At 46.6% G+C, this 12,820-nt stretch overlaps 1 pseudogene; it reads left to right on the top strand.

Moving 5' to 3' along the window:
* Positions 1 to 5,486: 5,486 nt before the first annotated feature.
* LOC149450601 (uncharacterized) lies at positions 5,487 to 7,199 on the top strand (annotated as a pseudogene).
* Positions 7,200 to 12,820: the final 5,621 nt, after the last annotated feature.

The raw sequence follows: 12,820 nt of genomic DNA, 5'->3' as shown, positions 1-12,820 counted from the left end.
TCAGCGGGAGAGACCACCGGAGCGACTACCGACCTAATAGCACCAGGAGCAAGGTGTGCAGTGCGTGCAAGCAGAGTTTGCAACGCCTGAGCGAACTGATCCAACAGGTGATCCTGTTGATTGAGTCTGGCGACTAGCGTTGGGAGCGAAGGCGTGCCTGCACCGTCAGGATTCATGGCACTTGTGTAATGTCAGGGCAGGAGGTGAGGAACGGACAGGCAGGCCTAACAAAGTAACGCACTGGCTGACGACAACCACCACCCAAAGACCGAAGTCCCTCAGGGCGCGGAATCTAAGTCCCAGGCTGCCCTTCACCAGGGCCCCTGATGGTGGGGATGGACTTGACGCAGCCAGGAACCAGGTTGCGGCCCCTGAGACACCTCAGTTGCGGTAATGGCCGCCGCCACTGGCGTGTAGCTGGTGGAAAAGACAAAAGAGTAGTCAGGCAGGCCGGGTCAACAACAACGGGACAAAACGGTACAGGACAGCAGACGAGAATCACAGGTCACGAGCCGGGTTCAGTAACAGAGGGTCAGATCAAAGGAGAATACAAAGAATAGTCAAGTCACAAGCCGAATCAGAATACCAGGAGAGTCACAAGAGTCAGAACAGAGTAATAGCGACACAAGTGCAAAGAGCATGTGCGGACCACAGGCTTATATGTCATCAGCCACACCCCTCTGGGGGATGGACCTCAGAGACCTGAAGGCATAAAGGATTCCCACCATGCTCAGCAGAAATCCAAGATGGACGCCAGCACATGGAGTAACATAACCTCAGGGAAAAGGTAGGACCTTGACACACTGTTACCATTGATGTCATTTTTATTATATATTCAGAGTGGAATCCTCGGGGATGATAATATTGATGTTAAAGAAGAGTATAAAGAGGAGGATGAGGAGTATGGAGTGATGGAGGAGTTTTCAGAAGGACACAAGGATATGATGGAGCCACCTAATACCAGGAACCCACCAGAGAGATGTCCCCGTCCTCTGTATTCCCGGGATTCCACACAGGAAGGTCACACCATCCCTCACCATCATCAGGTAGATGATGACAATTATTGGTAGCTGTGATTTATACACAGCATGTTTGTTACAATGAATGTTTTATTATATCTTTCAGAGTGGAATCCTCGGGGATGATAATATTGATGTTAAAGAAGAGTATAAAGAGGAGGATGAGGAGTATGGAGTGATGGAGGAGTTTTCAGAAGGATACAAGGATATGATGGAGCCACCTAATACCAGGAACCCACCAGAGAGATGTCCCCATCCTCTGTATTCCCGGGATTCCACACAGGAAGGTCACACCATCCCTCACTATTACAAGGTTGGTGGGATGGAGAATCTAGAACATGGACTTGTAGAGACTATGGGCTCCAATCACAAAGCGGTATCTTCCCGTATCCCAGTATGTAGTAAGATGCTGCATGCTGTTTTTTAGTAGTGAAGCCTGCGGGTAATTTACCACTGGTGTCCATAGCAACACTTGTAAATAGCTTGTTGTTAAGGAGAGGGCAGCCGCCAGTGTCCTCGACAACCAGTAAACAAGGAGCAGACGGCTGCCAAGTTCCCCGCTGACAGCTGTGACAGGTCTGGTATGGATGTTGATGGGAACCCCAATGCCAAAATAATAAAAATAAAGGTGTCGGCTCCCCTCCAAAATCAATACCAGATGGTTAGTGAGTGCCCACCTTCCTCCTGAACCATACCAGGCCACATACTCTAAACATGGGGTGCATGCTTGGGGATAGGGGCGCTCTGCCCCCACAAAATTACCTTATCCCCATGTCGATGGGGACAAGGGTCCCTTCCCTGCAACCCTGGGCAGTAGTTGTGGGTGTGGGTGGGGGGCTTATTGGAATCTAGAAGCCACCTTTAACAAGGCGGCCCCCCACAATGTGAATGAGTATAGAGTACATAGTACCCCTATTCATTCACCAAAAAAAGTGTAATAGAACACTGGAAGAAATTTTTGACAAAACAAAAATAAAGAAAAATATCCCCCTGATGTAGATCCATCGATGATCCAATCACGATACTCGCTGTCATTGGCTGACTCGACGAAAAAACAAAGCTCCCCTCCTGCCATCTCACAGCTTCGCCGCCTCCCACTTCTAAATAAACTAAGGAGCGCTAATACCCTGTGACATCACTGGGTGGCCCTCTTGTGATGTCACCAATACAACATGCCCTGGTCAGTGACATCACCAATACAACATGCCCCAGTCAGTGACATCACCAATACAACATGCCCCGATCAGTGATGTCACCAATACAACATGCCCCGGTCAGTGACATCACCAATACAACATGCCCCGATCAGTGACATCACCAATACAACATGCCCCAGTCAGTGACATCACCAATACAACATGCCCCGATCAGTGATGTCACCAATACAACATGCCCCAGTCAGTGACATCACCGAGTGGCACCGTCCCTTAGTATATTTAGTGGCAGGAGGCAGCAGAGCTGTCAGACAGAGGGGAGTCTTCATTGGGAGCGGAGCTTTTCTTTCCGAGTCAGCGGTGACAGCGAGCATCGTGATTGATGATGGATCTACACCGGGGGGGCATTTTGCTTTATTTTTGTTTTTTTAATAAAGGACTTGTCAAAAACTGTCATATATTTTGGGGTTAATAACTAGGGGTACCATGTACCCCATACTCATTCACATGGGGTGAGGGATCTGAGGGCCCCCTTGTTAAATTGTATAAGTCTCCTGCCTGCAAACCCCCACAGCCACTAGCCTGGGTTGTGGGGAAGATTCCCTTGTCCTCATCAACATGGACAAGGTGCTTTGGGGGAGCAAACCCCCCCCTGCAACAGAACATCCACTCCATGTTAAGGGCACGTGGCCTGGTATGTTTCAGGAGGGGGGGTCGCTTGCTCATCCCCCCCCTTTCCTGACCTTCTGGGCTGCATGCTCAGATAGGGGTCTGGTATGTATTTCTTTCATTTTGACAAGGGGTCCCCCTCAAAATCCATACCAGACCCGGGAGGGGGACCCCACGCCATTTTCTTAATATTTTGTTGCCGGTAAATCTTTTTTTTTTTTTAATTTATCGGTTGGTTAAGACACAGCGGCCGTTTGCTCCCTAACAACCATGTTGTTTACTGGTTGTTAAGGATGCCAGCGGCCGCCCACTCTTTCCCAAGCAGTACACATTTCCTGAATGCCGCATGTCTCCACCACTAATTAATGACCGCATGCATTTCATTCTTTATTTCCTTCTGTGAATGTAACGCCTGTTCATGCGGTATTTACTGAGCGTGTTCAGTGTTTGTGGTCAATACCGCAACACGGGATAGGAAATGGACAGTTTCAGGATGGCATGCGGTATTTAGGGGAAATGTACCCACATATCACATGTGATCTGCTTCTGTGAAGGGAGATAATGTGTGGATTTTGTGTGTGATGTCACAATCATAAATCTTACATTTTACAGATGATATTTTCTCTCATTTCCTTGATTTAGAGTGGAGATCCAATTGATATAGAATTTGAGGTGAAAGCAGAAGAAGAAGAGGCGTATGTGAGGGATGATCAGCAGTCTATGGAGGAGGATGGAATAACGGGGACATTTATAGAGGAGGACACTCCTACAGAGATCAGCACAGGTGGGTCATGAACACTAAATCCATTCCTCCACCCATACTGCTCACTGATTGGTCCAGAGTAGGGCGGGGACTGGGTGATATCAGCCTGTAATCCCCTGGTCACTTTCCTGAGCTGTGTTCCCCGTCCTGTATTCCTGGATTTCTCTCGGATAATCTTCCTTCTCTGTGCTGCAGACACAATTTATGTATCTAGACTGGATTTATGGAGGTTCTGGGGATCAGCTGGCAGCAAAATGTTGATGTTCCACATAGGTGTTGGTTGACCTGGGACATGTGTATTGGGTCTTTTGCCACATGTCAGGTCTAGTAAAATCTGTGACCAATCATTTCTGCCAGGGTTACTTTGTTGTCTGCTGGCTGTGCCAGGTGGAGGGATATGTCTGTAGTGTCTCAGCCCCAAGTCACTGAGTGCAGACTCAGGAGATGGGAGGCAGCGGTGTGGGACCTCTGCAGCTTGTCTCATGTGGACATCTAGGCCACCACTGATTGCTGAATAACAATATTATGAGTCCTGACCCTTACACTGTATAATTTATATTATACATTACATACTCCTGACCCCTGCACTATATACGCTATGTTGTACATTACATACTCCTGACCCCTGCACTATATACTCTATGTTGTACATTCCATAGTCCTGACTTCTGCTCTCCCCCTCCCCCCACTGCTATATATATACACATAATATGGAGTCTCTTTTGTTCCCCCCATTTCCTCCCAGCTGGACATTTTATATCGGATGATGTGATTGGAGCACAGACTTTTACATGGTGATAATAATGTGATAACATCCTCCAACTTTGGACCCTTAAACAGAAAGTGATAATGAGGGAGGAGTCAATACCCCAATGATGGTGGTCTTCAGGATCAGTCCAGTCTTCATCTTGGTTGTTCTCCCCCCATCCTCACTCTCTGACCTCTGGTGGGGCTCAGCCCCGCTGTTCTTCATGACTAAATCATGGACTAAATAAGGAAGTGCAGTACTTCTTGTGTTGGGAAGATGGCGATGAGTGATAGAGGGGGTGGGGACCCTCGTCCTATAATCCCCTCATCACTGTCCCTCCTATAAAAGACAGTTCTGGTTGTTTCCTCACTCTCTGACTAAGGTCCATGAATAAAGAAATGACCTGGTAGGAGATCAGAGGAGCCATTTCCTAGTTCCCTTGAGGGTGGAATTGTAAGCTCCTCAGAGACCAAGCTGCCTCATGTGGGCGGAGTCCTGGTTGGGGGAACGGGGATTTGTCCCGTCCTGACATTTGGGGGTATTTGTACCGTCCTGACATTTGGGGGTATTTGTACCGTCCTGACATTTGGGGGGGATTTGTCCCGTCCTGACATTTGGAGGGATCTGTCCCGTCCTGACATTTGGGGGGATTTGAACCAATCAGCTCCTGTCTAGTAATCCTCTTTGTCTTTGTATTTTAGTCCATGGCCGGGAGATGAGGAAAACCTCAGAGGATTGTCTCACTTTGTCTCCAGACTGGAAAGTAGAAGATGAGGACATCACACAGTATAGTCCAGGAGAAAACCCGACTCCCTCCAATGTCCATCCGGCACCACCCAGTGTAGATGGACCATCGGATTCCTCGTATCCTGAGGGACCTCAGACTGTGCGGGACCGGGCCGGCCTTCCAACAGGGAAGAGGTTCTCCTGTACTGAGTGCGGGAAATGTTTCAGTTCTAAATCCCATCTTAATGTGCATAAAAGATTTCACATGGAGGAGAAGCCACATTCCTGTCCTGAGTGCGGGAAATGTTTTACAGACAAGTCCCATTTATACACACATCAGAGATCTCATACAGGGGAAAAGCCGTATTCCTGTCCCGAGTGCGGGAAATGTTTTTCAAAGATGACCTATCTGTGCACGCATCAGAGATCTCACACGGGGAAGAAGCCGTATTCCTGTTCTGAGTGCGGGAAATGTTTTTTTACTGAAGTCCAGTCTTCACAGACATCAGAGATCTCACACAGGGGAGAAGCCGTATTCCTGTCCTGAGTGTGGGAAATGTTTTTCAGAGAAGTCCAGTATTTACACACATCAGAGATCTCACACAGGTGAGAAGCCGTATTCCTGTCCTGAGTGTGGGAAATGTTTTTCAGTGAAGTCCCATCTATACACGCATCAGAGATCTCACACGGGGGAGAAGCCGTATTCCTGTCCTGAGTGCGGGAAATGTTTTTCACTGAAGTCCAGTCTTTACAGACATCAGAGATCTCACACGGGGGGAGAAGCCGTATTCCTGTTCTGAGTGCGGGAAATGTTTTTCACTCAAGTCCAATCTTTACAGACATCAGAGATCTCACACGGGGGAGAAGCCGTATTCCTGTCCAGAGTGCGGGAAATGTTTTTCAGAGAAGTCCAATCTTTACTCACATCAGAGATCTCACACAGGGGAAAAGCCGTATTCCTGTCCCGAGTGCGGGAAATGTTTTTCAAAGATGACCTATCTGTGCACACATCAGAGATCTCACACGGGGAAGAAGCCGTATTCCTGTTCTGAGTGCGGGAAATGTTTTTTACTGAAGTCCAGTCTTCACAGACATCAGAGATCTCACACGGGGGAGAAGCCATATTCCTGTCCTGAGTGTGGGAAATGTTTTTCAGACAAGTCCCATCTATACAAACATCAGAGATCTCACACAGGGGAGAAGCCATATTCCTGTCCAGAATGTGGGAAATGTTTTTCAGACAAGTCCCATTTATACACACATCAGAGATCTCATACAGGGGAGAAGGCATATTCCTGTCCAGAATGTGGGAAATGTTTTTCAGACAAGTCCCATTTATACACACATCAGAGATCTCATACAGGGGAGAAGGCATATTCCTGTCCTGAGTGTGGGAAATGTTTTACAAGGAAGTCTAATCTTTACAAACATCAGAGATCTCACACAGGAAGAAGCCACTTTCTGTCCTAAGTGAGGGAAACTGAAGTCCTGTCTCCCTTTACATCAGGGGTCCCACACAACCCTGGAGGTGTATTAGTGCCATGAGTGCGGGAAATGTCTTCTAGATGAATGTTGCTGGACATCCCAGCTCTCATGTGCGGAAGAAGCACACCCTGATATACACCTCAGATATACTCCATGGATGATCTTCATCATGGAAGAAACAGTTGATAAGGAGATCAGAGGCCCCCAAAGACATGGATGAAGTGCAGTAAATGTCGGGGTGCAGAGTGGTCAGTAGATCCTGGAAATGAAGGACACAACTTCAGCCCTTCTTGGGTGTCGGAGTTGCGTTTCCTGATAATGATATAGCGGGTTACAGAGCTAGAAGCCGGGAGAGCCCAGATCTCGTTATCGGGGAACAGACAACAAGAACTTCTGAAGTTGATGTCCTTCATTTCAAGGCTCTACAGAACAGTGGTGACCCCGAAGCGTCTCTCTGTCTTCAGTCCATCCTTCTCCCATCCCCCAACAGGAGGGAAGGAGAACTCCGCCCCAAACTAGGGGGGAACTTTCCTCTCATTATTTCCCTTGGCTTCTGTGTGGGTTTGGGTGGTTGGAGGAGTGCGGCACGAGAGGGAACACAGCTTGTTGTTCTATGTCTACATATGGGGTCTGGGTAGAGGGGATCCACCGGAAAATATTTCTACTCTTTGATTTTGTGCAAATCATTTCTGTTTTCACTTTGAAGGGCGATAATATGTGTGGTTTGTAAAAGAGATTGGCCCAATAGATACCACCCCACTTAGAGAATAGATGAACTAATATGACCAGCATTCATTCAGCCATGTCACATGTTGGGATCTTTTCTACAATACTTTGTTATAATAATGGAACACGTTGTGTATTGTATTGTACACCAATAATAATGACTCCGCCCCCACATTCCAGACAAGGGATCTTCCTGACCAATCAGATTCCTTCCTTTACTATTTCCTGATTCTATGATTACAATCTTGTTAGAAGTAAAACTATAATAAAGAATTTATTGAGTGAAAAGAATTGTGTGTGTCGGGGCCATGATGGGGATCTTTGGGGCCCAAACATTTCTCACAGGAGACACTTCACAAGCCTTTACAGGTCATCCAGTTTCTGGTTCACCATGAATAATGGCCCAGAGTGCAGGGGTCAGGAGACTACTTCATACAGCCCTGCAAACAACGTGCAGTGGTCAGGAGTATGTGATTTACATCCCAGAGTACAGAGTGTAGTGGTCAGGAGTTACATCCCAGAGTACAGAGTGTAGTGGTCAGGAGTTACATCCCAGAGTACAGAGTGCAGTGGTCAGGAGTTACATCCCAGAGTACAGAGTGCAGTGGTCAGGAGTATGTGATTTACATCCCAGAGTGCAGTGGTCAGGAGTATGTGATTTCCATCCCAGAGTACAGAGTGCAGTGGTCAGGAGTATGTGATTTCCATCCCAGAGTACAGAGTGCAGTGGTCAGGAGTATGTGATTTACATCCCAGAGTACAGAGTGCAGTGGTCAGGAGTATGTGATTTACATCCCAGAGTACAGAGTGTAGTGGTCAAGAGTATGTGATGTACATCCCAGAGTACAGAGTGTAGTGGTCAAGAGTATGTGATTTACATCCCAGAGTACAGAATGTAGTGGTCAGGAGTATGTGATTTACATCCCAGAGTACAGAGTGTAGTGGCCAGGAGTATGTGATTTACATCCCAGAGTACAGAATGTAGTGGTCAGGAGTATGTGATTTACATCCCAGAGTACAGAGTGTAGTGGTCAGGAGTATGTGATTTACATCACAGAGTGTAGTGGTCAGGAGTATGTGATTTACATCCCAGAGTACAGAGTGCAGTGGTCAGGAGTATGTGATTTACATCCCAGAGTACAGAGTGTAGTGGTCAGGAGTATGTGATTTACATCCCAGAGTACAGAGTGTAGTGGTCAGGAGTATGTGATTTACATCCCAGAGTACAGAGTGTAGTGGTCAGGAGTATGTGATTTACATCCCAGAGTACAGAGTGCAGTGGTCAGGAGTATGTGATTTACATCTCAGAGTACAGAGTGCAGTGGTCAGGAGTATGTGATTTCCATCCCAGAGTACAGAGTGTAGTGGTCAGGAGTATGTGATTTACATCCCAGAGTACAGAGTGTAGTGGTCAGGAGTATGTGATTTCCATCACAGAGTGCAGTGGTCAGGAGTATGTGATTTCCATCCCAGAGTACAGAGTGTAGTGGTCAGGAGTATGTGATTTACATCCCAGAGTGCAGAGTGTAGTGGTCAGGAGTATGTGATTTACATCCCAGAGTACAGAGTGTAGTGGTCAGGAGTATGTGATTTACATCGAGGAGTGTAGTGGTCAGGAGTATATGATATACAGTCCCTATACAGAGTGAAGTAGTCAGAAGTAGTATGTCATGTATGTCACAGTGGGTAAGATCATGTCTTATACAGCCCAGCATTTAGAAGTGGTCATCGGTCAGGAGCATGTCATACATGGCTCAGAAAAAAAAGTGCAGTGGTTAGGAACATGTCATGTACAGCCCTTTGTACAGAGTGCAATGGTCAGGTTTATATCTTAGGTCTGTGTACAGAGTGCAATGTTCAGGAGTATATCATATACAGCCCTGTGTACAGAGTGCAGTGGTCAGTGTTATATCTTAGGCCTGTGTACAGAGTGCAGTGGTCAGGAGTATATCATATACAGCCCTGTGTACAGAGCACAGTGGCCATGAATATATCATATACAGCCTTGTGTACAGTGTGCAGTGGTCAGGATTATATCTTAGGCCTGTGTACAGAGCGCAGTGGTCAGGAGTATGTCATATACAGCCCTGTGTGTAGAGTGCAGTGGTCAGGAGTATATCATATACAGCCCTGTGTGTAGAGTGCAGTGGTCAGGAAAATGTCATAAACTGCCCTGTGTATAGAGTGCAGTGGTCAGGAGTATATCATATACAGCCCTGTGTACAGAGCGCAGTGGTCAGGAACATGTCATATACTGCCCTGTGTACAGAGCGCAGTGGTCAGGAACATGTCATATACTGCCCTGTATATATTGTGCAGTGGTCAGGAGTATGTCATATACTGCCCAGCATGCATAGTACAATGGTCAGGATTTTGTGGAAGAACAAAAATATTTTCTTTCCAAGATAACACCTAAGAGGAGATCACCACGAGCCCTGAAGGAAGTTTGCCTTGTATGGACATGACCAATTAGAAGCGTATACGTAGCCCAGTAACACTGCTCACCACCCTTGCATTATCTTGTATATATAAACTCACTTTTTCATTCCAATAAACTAGAAGTTTTCACAGAATTAAACGTGTGTCAGTGTGGCTTTCTTCATGTGTGCGCACTAAAGAGCTAGCATGATTAATTAGGACAGGAACAGATAATCATCGGACACTTAGTCCGGCTAAATCACTCCCATAACAAGCTGCTTGCTGTGGGGGCACTCAACAGGAGGGAGGGGCTGGGAGCCCCTGTGGGGGACCCGAGAAGAGGAGGATCCAGGCTGCTCTGTGCAAACCCATCACACACAGCAGTAAGTATGACATGTTTGTTTTAAATGAAAAAAAATGTTGCCTTTACAATCACTTTAAGTCTCGTTTACTAATGGACACGACACCCACAGATCATAAACAAAGCAAAAGTGACACATAAATGTGACAGCAAATAACCAACCCAACAACCTGACTATAATACACTGTGTACAAATGGAGGGAAGCTGACATACACCGGGCAGACCCAGGACTAGTAATCAGGGGAGCAGAGATGGGGGAACAGGATGCAGGAAACCAGAATCAGGGGAAAGTATATAAGATACAGGATGCAGGATCCAGCAGGGAAGCGGCTCATAGGCAGAACACTGAGGAACTGATGAAAACTACGGGGGGATTATATACCTTCCCAGCAGTCAGCATCAGGTGGAGCCTCATTACTGACACCCTCTGTCTGCTGGGAGACAAAGCAATGTCTCCTCTCTACTTCCTCCTGACTCACCTCTCACCCAGAGCTTCCTGTCTGTACCTGACATCACTTCCTGTCTACCTGACATCACTTCCTGTCTGTACCTGACATCACTATCTGTTTATACCTATATCACTTCCCATCTGTACCTGACATCACTTCCTGTCTGTACCTGACATCACTTCCCATCTGTACCTGACACCACTTCCTGTATGTACCTGACATCATTTCCCATCTGTACCCGACATTATTTCTCGTCTGTACCCAACATCACTTTTCATCTGTACCTGACACCACTTCCCATCTGTACCTGACATCACTTTTCATCTGTACCTGACACCACTTCCCATCTGTACCTGACACCACTTCCTGTATGTACCTGACATCATTTCCCATCTGTACCCGACATTATTTCTCGTCTGTACCCGACATCACTTTTCATCTGTACCTGACACCACTTCCCATCTGTACCTGACATAATTTCCCGTCTGTACCTGATATCAGTTCCCGTCTGTACCTGACATCACTTCCCGTCTGTACCTGACATCACTTCCCGTCTGTACCTGACATCACTTACCATCTATACCTGACATCACTTCCCGTATGTACCTGACATCACTTTCTCTGTGTACCTGACATCACTTACCATCTGTACCTGACATCACTTCCCATCTGTACCTGACATCATTTCCCGTCTGTACTCGACATCACTTCCCATCTGTACCCGACATCACTTTCCATCTGTACCTGACATCACTTCCTGTATGTACCTGACATCACTTCTCATGTGTACCTGACATCACTTACCATCTATACCTGATATCACTTCCCGTCTATACCTGACATCACTTCCCATCTGTACCTGTCATCACTTCCCATCTGTACCTGTCATTACTTTCTGTCTGTACCTGACATCACTTCCTGTCTGTACCTGACATCACTTCCTGTCTGGGTAGAAGGGCGCTCACCACCTGGTGGAGCTCAGAGGAACTGCAGCTCTAAGAAATGTCTCATAGTTTGAACCTTGTTGTTGTTTCAAAGCATTCTCCAATGATCATGTCCATGTCTGGCAGATTCCAGGACACTTCAAAGTGGCAGTGAGGTGACGACTCCGGAACACTCTCTGGGTTCCATCACCAGGGACTGCAATTATACCTGACTGCTGGGAGCCGGCAACTCCTTTCCTACAGTGAAAGTATAATTGTGACATCAGCAGAGAGGCAGCCGGAGGCTGGGATCAGGTAAGTACCACCACTGACCACCAATGCTGGGCTGGGGGTACACTTTATTCTCACTGACACCAACAATGGCATTTGTTTTATCTAACTGACACCAACAATGGAACTTATTTTATCTCACTGACACCAACAATGGAACTTATTTTATCTCACTGACACCAATGGGGCTTATTTATCTCACTGACACCAACAATGGGGCTTATTTTATCTCACTGACACCAATGATGGATGTCAAGGAAATCATGCCCACGGTGACTGGGTAACTGGAGTGAGATCCTTGATTGGTGGAGAATGAATGAGGGTGGAGCTTTCTCTGAATTCTCATCTGCTGTATTTTTAACTGAAATTTTGCCTTTCATAAATCATTGCACTAATATTGTGTAAAATAATAAAAATCATAAAACATCAGAACTAATAACAATTTATCCTCTAGTGTGTCTGCTGTTGTGAAGAAATATATATAATATTTGGGGGTTTTAAGTAATTTTAAGGTATAAATGGTCTTTAAAACATGTAAACAAAAAAAATGTAAAATGTCTCCAGGACTCCATGGACCCCTTCATTCCACACAGTCTCCAGGAACCGGGAAACCACAGAGAAACCAAGTGTCCCCCGACTTCCTCTCCAGGCTGGGATGTCCCCCTGGTTGGGTGCCCCCTACAGTAGAAGAAGCAGACTGCACCTGCCTACATCTTCTTTATGCTTTGTCTGATCAGGATGGCGGTCATTTCTCCCTGAACACGGAGCTCCCTAAACACGAGGTAAACGTGGTGCAGCATTGAGCCCCGTCCAGCTGTAGTGTAGACTTTGACAGGCTGCAGGCAGCGGGGCTGGACGCTGTACCTGTGCCTACCAGGTGTATTATAATGCCAGCATTGCACCCACAGGGGCTGGACCCCCCCATGTACAAGGGGCCTAAGAGATACCATCAGCTGGTGTCCCATTCCATCAGACCCCTATAACTGGAAGAGGACATATTTGGGGGGATGTGTTGTAGAAGAACCCAGACCACAGTATTGTGTGATGAAATTATAATTCAACTTTATTAATTATATATATGTGACAC

The sequence above is a fragment of the Staurois parvus genome, unplaced genomic scaffold (genome assembly GCF_062004578.1).
Source record: "Staurois parvus isolate SC_StPar_1 unplaced genomic scaffold, SC_StPar_1.0 ptg000570l, whole genome shotgun sequence".
Lineage (NCBI taxonomy): Eukaryota > Metazoa > Chordata > Amphibia > Anura > Ranidae > Staurois > Staurois parvus.
The sequence above is the reverse complement of the archived record's forward strand: the minus strand, read 5'-3'. Positions and strand labels throughout refer to the sequence as shown.